At 45.4% G+C, this 7,800-nt stretch overlaps 1 pseudogene; it reads left to right on the top strand.

The window, feature by feature from the left end:
* The first annotated feature begins 5,595 nt into the window (after positions 1 to 5,595).
* On the top strand, positions 5,596 to 6,248 carry LOC147979634 (uncharacterized; annotated as a pseudogene).
* Positions 6,249 to 7,800: the final 1,552 nt, after the last annotated feature.

Genomic DNA, 7,800 nt, shown 5'->3' with positions numbered 1-7,800 from the left:
CGGTTTGAAACATGTCATATATGCATCTTGCTCAGTTTTCCATGTACTTTCACAATATCCAGCTTTTGTCCATGTTAAAAATGTTTAAAATTGTTGTTTGTAATAATTTGCATAAATGTCATGTTAAATTGGTTTATTTCATAACTTAATAACCTTAGCTCCGAATTTAATAAACTTTATATGCAACTTGTTTAAAAAATGCATAGTTTAACAAGGTGGCATTACTTTGCATGTTTAACAACTCTAAAATATGGTTTAGGCCATAATAGTACCAAATTTGAAATATGCATATGGGGACTTTTCGGAATTGTTGTTTGTGTTTCCGGCCTCATTTAAACTTGCCTAAATAGTTAGTTTACTTATGTTTCACGTCTTGCCCTGTTTAACAACATTCAATATTGTTGGTTACATAAATGAGAGCAAACTAAATAACTTGAATGTGGGGTTTCGTTAATATGCAACTCGTTGCATATTGTGCTCCACATAATTTGTAGTATTGTTTGTTGCACTTTGCATTCCATGACTCATTAATCTGGGCATGCATCATACTTGGTTGAGCATCATGTCATGTTATGTGTTGTGTGTTTACCATGTTTTTAGCTTCTTTCTGATTGTGCTCCTTCTCGATTGTTCCTGTTTCGTTGCGATTGTGAGGATTCGTTCGACTACATGGGATTGTCTTCTTCATGGACTCGTTCTTCTTCCTAGTGGGATTTCAGGCAAGATGACCGTTACCCTGGATCTCACTACTATCTTTGCTATGCTAGTTGTCTCGATGCTATCGCTATGTCGCAGTACCTACCACTTGTTTTTCAAGCCTCCCAAATTGCCATGAAAGCCTCTAACCTTTTTAACCTTCCTAGAAAACTGTTGTTTGGCTATGTTACCGCTTTGCTGAGCCCCTCTTATAGCGTTGCTAGTTGCAGGTGCAGTTGTAGGTTGTTCCATGTTGGGACATGGATATCATGAGATATCACAATATATGTTATTTAGTTAATGCATCTATACACTTGGTAAAGGGTGGAAGGCTTGGCCTTATGCCTAGTGTTTTGTTCCAATCTTGCCGCCCTAGTTTCCGTCATACCAGTGTTATGTTCCTTGATTTTGCGTCCCTAACACGATGAGGGTTTATGGGCCCCTCTTGACAATTTGCTTTGAATAAAACTCTTCCAGCAAGGCCCAACATTTGTTTTAACCTTTTCCATAATAATACTTGAACCAAATAATTAATTAGCATAGTGCGTCACGAACCCGAGGATTTTCTACAAAGCAGGGGGTACTGCTGATGGTGTTGGTCTCGAATAGAGCACCGTGTGGGACCGCCCCTAGGAAACTTGGGGTATTTGGATCCTGTATGCTTCGCTCATGCAGTGTACCCTGAGAATGAGATCACACAGCTCCTATCAGGCTAGGTCGGTGCATCGGGAGGTCTTGCTGGACTTGTTTTACCATTGTTGAAATGTCTTGTGCACCGGGATTCCGAGTCTGATTGGAGGGTCCCGCGATGGAGGATTGTCTATGGATCATGAGCCTGTCATGGGCTAAGTTGCGACACCCCTGCGGGGTTTAAACTTTCGAGAGTCGTGCCCGTGGTTATGTGGCAGATGGGAATTTTTTGATATCCGGTTGTAGAAGACTTGAAGTAAACTCTTTTAAATACACCAACCGCGTTGCGTAACCATGACTGTCTCTTTTCAGGGAAGCTCGAGAGGAGAACACAGTGGGGTTATGTTTGACCATAAGTAGTTCAGGATCACTTATTGATCATGTGCGACCGCTTGCGTAGTTTCTCATCTTACTCTTGTACTCCTAAGTTGGCCACCATACTTTGCTTAGTCGCTGCTGCAGCCTCACCACTTACCCCTTTCCTACCCATTAAGCTTTACTAGTCTTCATACCCATGGTAATGGGATTGCTGTGTCTTTGTGGCTCACACATTACTACACCAACAGTTGCAGGTACAGGTAATGCGATGACCATGACGTGAGAGTGATGTTTGCAAATTTTGGAGTTCGTCTGCTTCTTCCTCTATCTTGGGTTAGGTTCCTGGTCGGCAACCTGGGCTAGCAGGGTGGATGTCGTTTGAGCTTGTGATACATCCATAGTCGGATGTTATTCTCTTGTATGATGTATTGATGTATTCTTGTGGCATTGGTATGCTGTGTATGTATCCCCATCTTTTATGTAATGGTTTGATGTAAGGATATCCACCATGCAAAAGCGTGTCAATATGCGGTTCTATCCTTGGTGGGACATTTGAGTCTCTTTAGGATAGAGCCGCATATTGGCCGTGACAGCAGCTGTAGCCGTCTTGGCTGTTGCAGCTGCCCTCTCAGCTGCCGCAGACACCCTCTCGGCGGAAGTGGACGCGCTTAATGTGGATGCGGTGGCACTCTTGGTGTAGGCAGCGGCGCTCGGGGGGGGGGGGATGCGGCCATCGTACGGGCCTTCACGAAGCGTTTCCATGGCATCATCTTTGCAAGATGGGGGCGTGGGAATGGGGATCGGGATTCATGGATTCGGGTGTTGCCGGCACTGGAGCAGACGAGCCGGCGAAGCTTAAGGAGGAAGACTTAAATAGACCCAGATATTTTCATCGCAAACGGTTCCTACAAAACAACCATGTGTGATGTTGTAGATATTTTTTATTAGCTATGAAAGACGAATTTGGAGTAAAGTGGCAACAGATGGTGTTTTAAATGTACAAGAAAATGTAGTACTAATACAACTGTCATGTTAATTTTTGGAAAATTTCTGGGGTCATTTGACCTTTTAAGACATTTACGTGATTTTCTAGCCATTTAATGACCGTAATATAAATTTGAACTACATCTACATGCAATGGCTAACCATAACGGCTTGAAAAATCATATTTGTGTACTTGTGTGCGAGTTAATTCCATGTGCAGTAAATTAGAAGGAATTTTCAAGCATATTGGTCTCACGACATGGACACATGCATATGTATGCATGGAGTGCCATGGCATTTTAATTCCAAAAAATTAAAAAAATGTTCAGAAAAACATGAAACCTTGCTTGATGTAATGTCATGCCACCAAGATAATGTGGTAAAAAAATTGGCATGTTTGACGAAAGTTTGGACAAGCACCCCTCACAAACCAGAGGAACTCACTAGAAGGCTCGTTGTTTCGAGAGGCAACAATGCATCTTTGATGACGAACAGGAGATAGCTTCCTCTTACGGCCTTCAAATTTTTTGTACGTTTAACGTGCACTACTACAACTGTCATGTGAAAATTTGGTAAATTCTAGGGGTCATTTGACCCTTTAAAGACATTTAAGTCAGTTTCTAGCCATTTAATGACCGTAATCCAACTTTGAACTACATATACATTCAACGGCTAACCATAACGGTTTGAAAAATCATGTTTGTGTACTTGTGTGCGAGTTAATTTCATGTGTAGTAAACAAGAATGAATTTTCAAACATACTGGTCTCACGGCATGGACACACGGATGGAGTGCCACGGAATTTTAATTCCAAAAAAATTAAGAATAATCAGAAAAACATGAAACCTTGCTTGATATAATGTCATGCCACCAAGATGATGTGGTAAAAAAAATTGGCCTGTTTGATGAAAGTTTGGACACACCCCCCTCACTAACCGGAGCAACTCACTAGATGACTCGTGGTTCCGAGAGGGAACAATGCATGTTGGATGAGGAACAGGAGATAGCTTCCTCTTACGACCTTCAATTTTTTTTCTACATTTAACATGCACTAATACAACTGTCATGTGAAAGTTTGGAAAATTTCAAGGGCCATTTGACCTTTTAAAGAGATTTAAGAGATTTTCTAGGCATTTAATGTCCGTAATTCGAATTTGAACTACATCTACATGCAATGGCGAACCATAATGGTTTGGAAAATCATATTTGTGTACTTGTGTGGGAGTTAATTCCATGTGCAGTCAATTAGAAGGAATTTTCAAACATACTGGTCTCACGGCATGGACACGTGCATGGAGTGTCTTGGCATTTTAATTCCAAAAATTAAAAAATGATCAGAAAAACATGAAACCTTGCTTGATGTAATGTCATGCCACCAAGATGATGTGGTAAAAAAATTGGCCTGTTTGACGAAAATTTGGACACACCCCCCTCACTAACCGGAGCAACTCACTAGATGACTCATGGTTCCGAGAGGGAACAATGCATGTTGGATGATGAATAGGAGATAGTTCCTCTTACGACCTTCAATTTTTTTTCTACATTTAACGTGCCCTAATACAACTGTCATGTGAAAGTTTGGAAAATTTCAAGGGTCATTTGCCCTTTTAAAGGCATTTAAGTGATTTTATAGCCATTTAATGTCCGTAATTCAAATTTGAACTACATCTACATGCAATGGCTAGCCATAACGGTTTGGAAAATCATATTTGTGTACTTGTGTGCGAGTAATTTCCATGTGACGTAAATTAGAAGGAATTTTAAAACATACTGGTCTCACGGCATGGACACGTGCATGGAGTGCCATGGCATTTTAATTCCAAAAAATTGAAAAATGATCAGAAAAACATGAAACCTTGCTTGATGTAATTTCATGCCACCAAGATGATGTGGTATAAAAATTGGCATGTTTGATGAAAGTTTGGACACACCCCCATCACTAACCGGAGCAACTCACTATATGGCTCGTTCTTCCAAGTGGGAACAGTTGTAACGCCCCGTGACCGATGTGCCAGGTGTCCTCCAGTTATTCGTTGTTGTTGCCTTGTCATGTGCTTGCGTGTCATGCATTGCATACCATGTCATCATGTGCATTGCATCATCATGTTTTCAAAACCTGCATTCGTCCGGGTTCCCCCAGTTCCTTCTGTTGTTCGTTCTGAGCCCAGCCACACTTGCACGCGCCCGCGGCACCTCCTAAATATTATTTTATAAGTGGCCAGAAAATGTTCTCGGATTGGGTTGAAAGTTGGCAAGTGGTGGTGTTGTTATGTTGTAGGTAGACCGCCTGCCAAGTTTCGTCGCATTCGGAGTTCGTTTGATGCCCCAACGATTAACTATAGCGGCAGTATAGCCGGTCAAACGTCGGACGTTTTCGGTCTCCGGAAACAGATGTCGGGCCCTCTCTCCCCTCTTCTCTCAGCCCAACCCGCTCTCCACAATCCACCTAGGCCCATGCCTACCCTTCTTTGCGCAGTGCTTCAACCCCTCGCGTGTGTCCGAATCTGTCCCAGACCCGACCCGGAGTGTCACCACCGTTGTGTCCGGATCATCCCCAAACATCTACAAAACATCTCCGTTTTGTTAATTGAACTTCCTAACATATATTTTTCTCGGTCGTCCGATTATAATCGTAGGGATGAGATAGCCCTACCCTAATCCCTACCTATATATATAGTCAAACCCTAAATCCTAGGGAGATGTCCCATCCTTCCTATTCCGTGCCGCCACTCCACCGAGTTCCCCCTCGGGATCTCCTCTCCATCTCCCTCGTTATCTTCACTGAGCCAACCAGCCACTCCTCCTGATCCACCTCGTTCTCGCGCACGAGACCCCCAGCTGAACCGAGCTCCTCCTCCAACCAGAACGAGCGCCACTGCCGCCGTTTGGAGCGCCGCCGTACCGGAGATGAGTGCCTCGCGCCCATCTCTTCTCCTTCCTTCCATTCTTCTTCCCCCTCCCTCACATCTCTCTCCCTCTGTCTGCTCGTACAGGGAGCTCCGACGCCTCGAAGCTGTAGCGCCGCCGTCGAGTCGCCATGGCCTTGGACTCTTGCCGTCACGTCCACGCCTTGCCGGAGAGACTCCGCCTTTGCCAAGCACCGCTTCCGCCTGGCCTTGCTACTGCTGCTGCTTCGCTGGAGAGTTCCGCGGAGCCAAGTTCCCCTATTTCCCCTTCGAACCTCGTTGCCGAAGCCTCAAGATCCTGCTGCCAAGCCCTCCCGTAGCGCCATGGCCTTGTTGAGTCCTGCCCGCGCCGGTTCCTCAAGCCGGCACAGCTCACTCCAGATCCGGCCGGCCTCCGCCAGGTCGACCGTTTCTAGCCGGATCCCGCGACCCATGGACTCGGAGCTCCGCCGGAGTCCCCATTGCTGGCCCCTTCTTCCGCTGCATCGGGAAGCTGCAGTTCAAGAAGAGAAGGACGAGCGCCTCGACCCCCCTGCAATGTCGCCTCACTTTCCCTGCATCTCCACCACCCGGATTCACGCCGCCAGCAAGCCCCTTCCTCCACTACTCCAACCAATGCCTCCGGCAGCCCCGTCATCGTCGTCACCTAGGTGAGCAGCAGCTCCACCGGCAGCCACCTCTAGCAGGCCCGTGCCGCACTTCCTTCCCTTCCCTCTCTCTTTGCGTGATGCTCCTGACCGATCACTGCCGCCATCTTCATTAGTTGTTTTCCCCGATCCCGGTGCCCCATCTTCGACCGAATCCAGGGATGCCCAGCGCCGCTCACCGCCGTCCGCCAAGCCTCTGCGCTGCCCTTGCCAAGTCCATCTGTGCCGGCCTCTGCTCGCTCTGCTCGAAAGCAGAGGAGCTTCGCTCGTCCCGCTCGAGCGCCTTGACCCTGCCTCGCTCGCGTTGACCCACGCAGCGCCACTCGACGCCGCGCCTGGTCCGCCGCCTATATGATCCGTCGGCCCAGATGTGCGCCCCTGCAGGCCTCCCTTCTCCTCCAGCTGGGCCAAGGCCTGAAGTGAGCAGCCCCTGTCCACTCCCTCTCCTGTACACTACCGAGCCAACCAGTTTCGGCCCATATCTTTTTTTTCCTGTCTGCGATTTTAGCTAATTATCCCGAATTGCCAGTTTTGTAGTAAAGTCCTTCATCATCATGCATTTAATATCTCACAAACCATGCGTCGGATGATAACAAACTTTATATGAAACTTGCTTAGATTTTCATCTAGTTTAATGATTTGCAACTTTCATCTATGTTTGAAATGTTTAAAATCATGCTTGTTTAAATTTTGCTCTATGAACATGCTAAAATGCTTTAATTCATAACTAAATAACCGTAACTCGGTTTGTAATGAACTTTATATGTAAATGGGGTAGAAAAATGCCTAGCTTAACTTGGTGGCCTCACTTTGCATGTTTAACAACTATAAAATATGGTTCAGGGCAGAACAGTACCATAACCAAAATATGCACATGAGGAGTTTCTGGACTTGTTGTTTGTCGTTTTCATTTGCCTAGATAGGTAGTTTTCATTTGCTTCACCCTCTTGCCATGTTTAACAACATTTAATATTGTTGGGTACATAAATGAGATCGAACTAAATAACTTGAACGTGGTGTTTCATCAATATGCAACGGAGTTGCATATTGAGCTCCACCTAATTTGTAGGATTGCTTGTGCACTTTGCCATGCCATGCTTCATTAAACCGGATATGCATCATACTTGTTGTGCATCATGCCATGATTTTGTGGTGGTTGTTTACTATGTTGTTTGCTTCTTTCCGGGTTGCCTTTCTCGTGAGCTTCGGTTCCGTTCCGGAGTTGTGAGGATCCTTTCGCCTACGTCCGTTTGCCTTCTTCATTGACTCGTTCTTCTTCCTTGCGGGATTTCAGGCAAGATGACCATACCCTCGAAATCACTTCTATCTCTGCTTGCTAGTTTCTCGCTCTTTTGCTATGCCTATGCTGCGATACCTACCACTTGCTTATCATGCCTCCCATATTGTTGAACCAAGCATCTAACCCACCTTGTCCTAGCAAACCATTGTTTGGCTATGTTACCGCTTTGCTCAGCCCCTCTTATAGCGTTGTTAGTTGCAGGTGAAGATTGAAGTTTGTTCCTTGTTGGAACATGGAGATGTTGTTCCTTGTTGGAACA

Source organism: Triticum urartu, chromosome 3A (genome assembly GCF_056163025.1).
Source record: "Triticum urartu cultivar PI428250 chromosome 3A, HENAU_Tu73, whole genome shotgun sequence".
Lineage (NCBI taxonomy): Eukaryota > Viridiplantae > Streptophyta > Magnoliopsida > Poales > Poaceae > Triticum > Triticum urartu.
The sequence above is the reverse complement of the archived record's forward strand: the minus strand, read 5'-3'. Positions and strand labels throughout refer to the sequence as shown.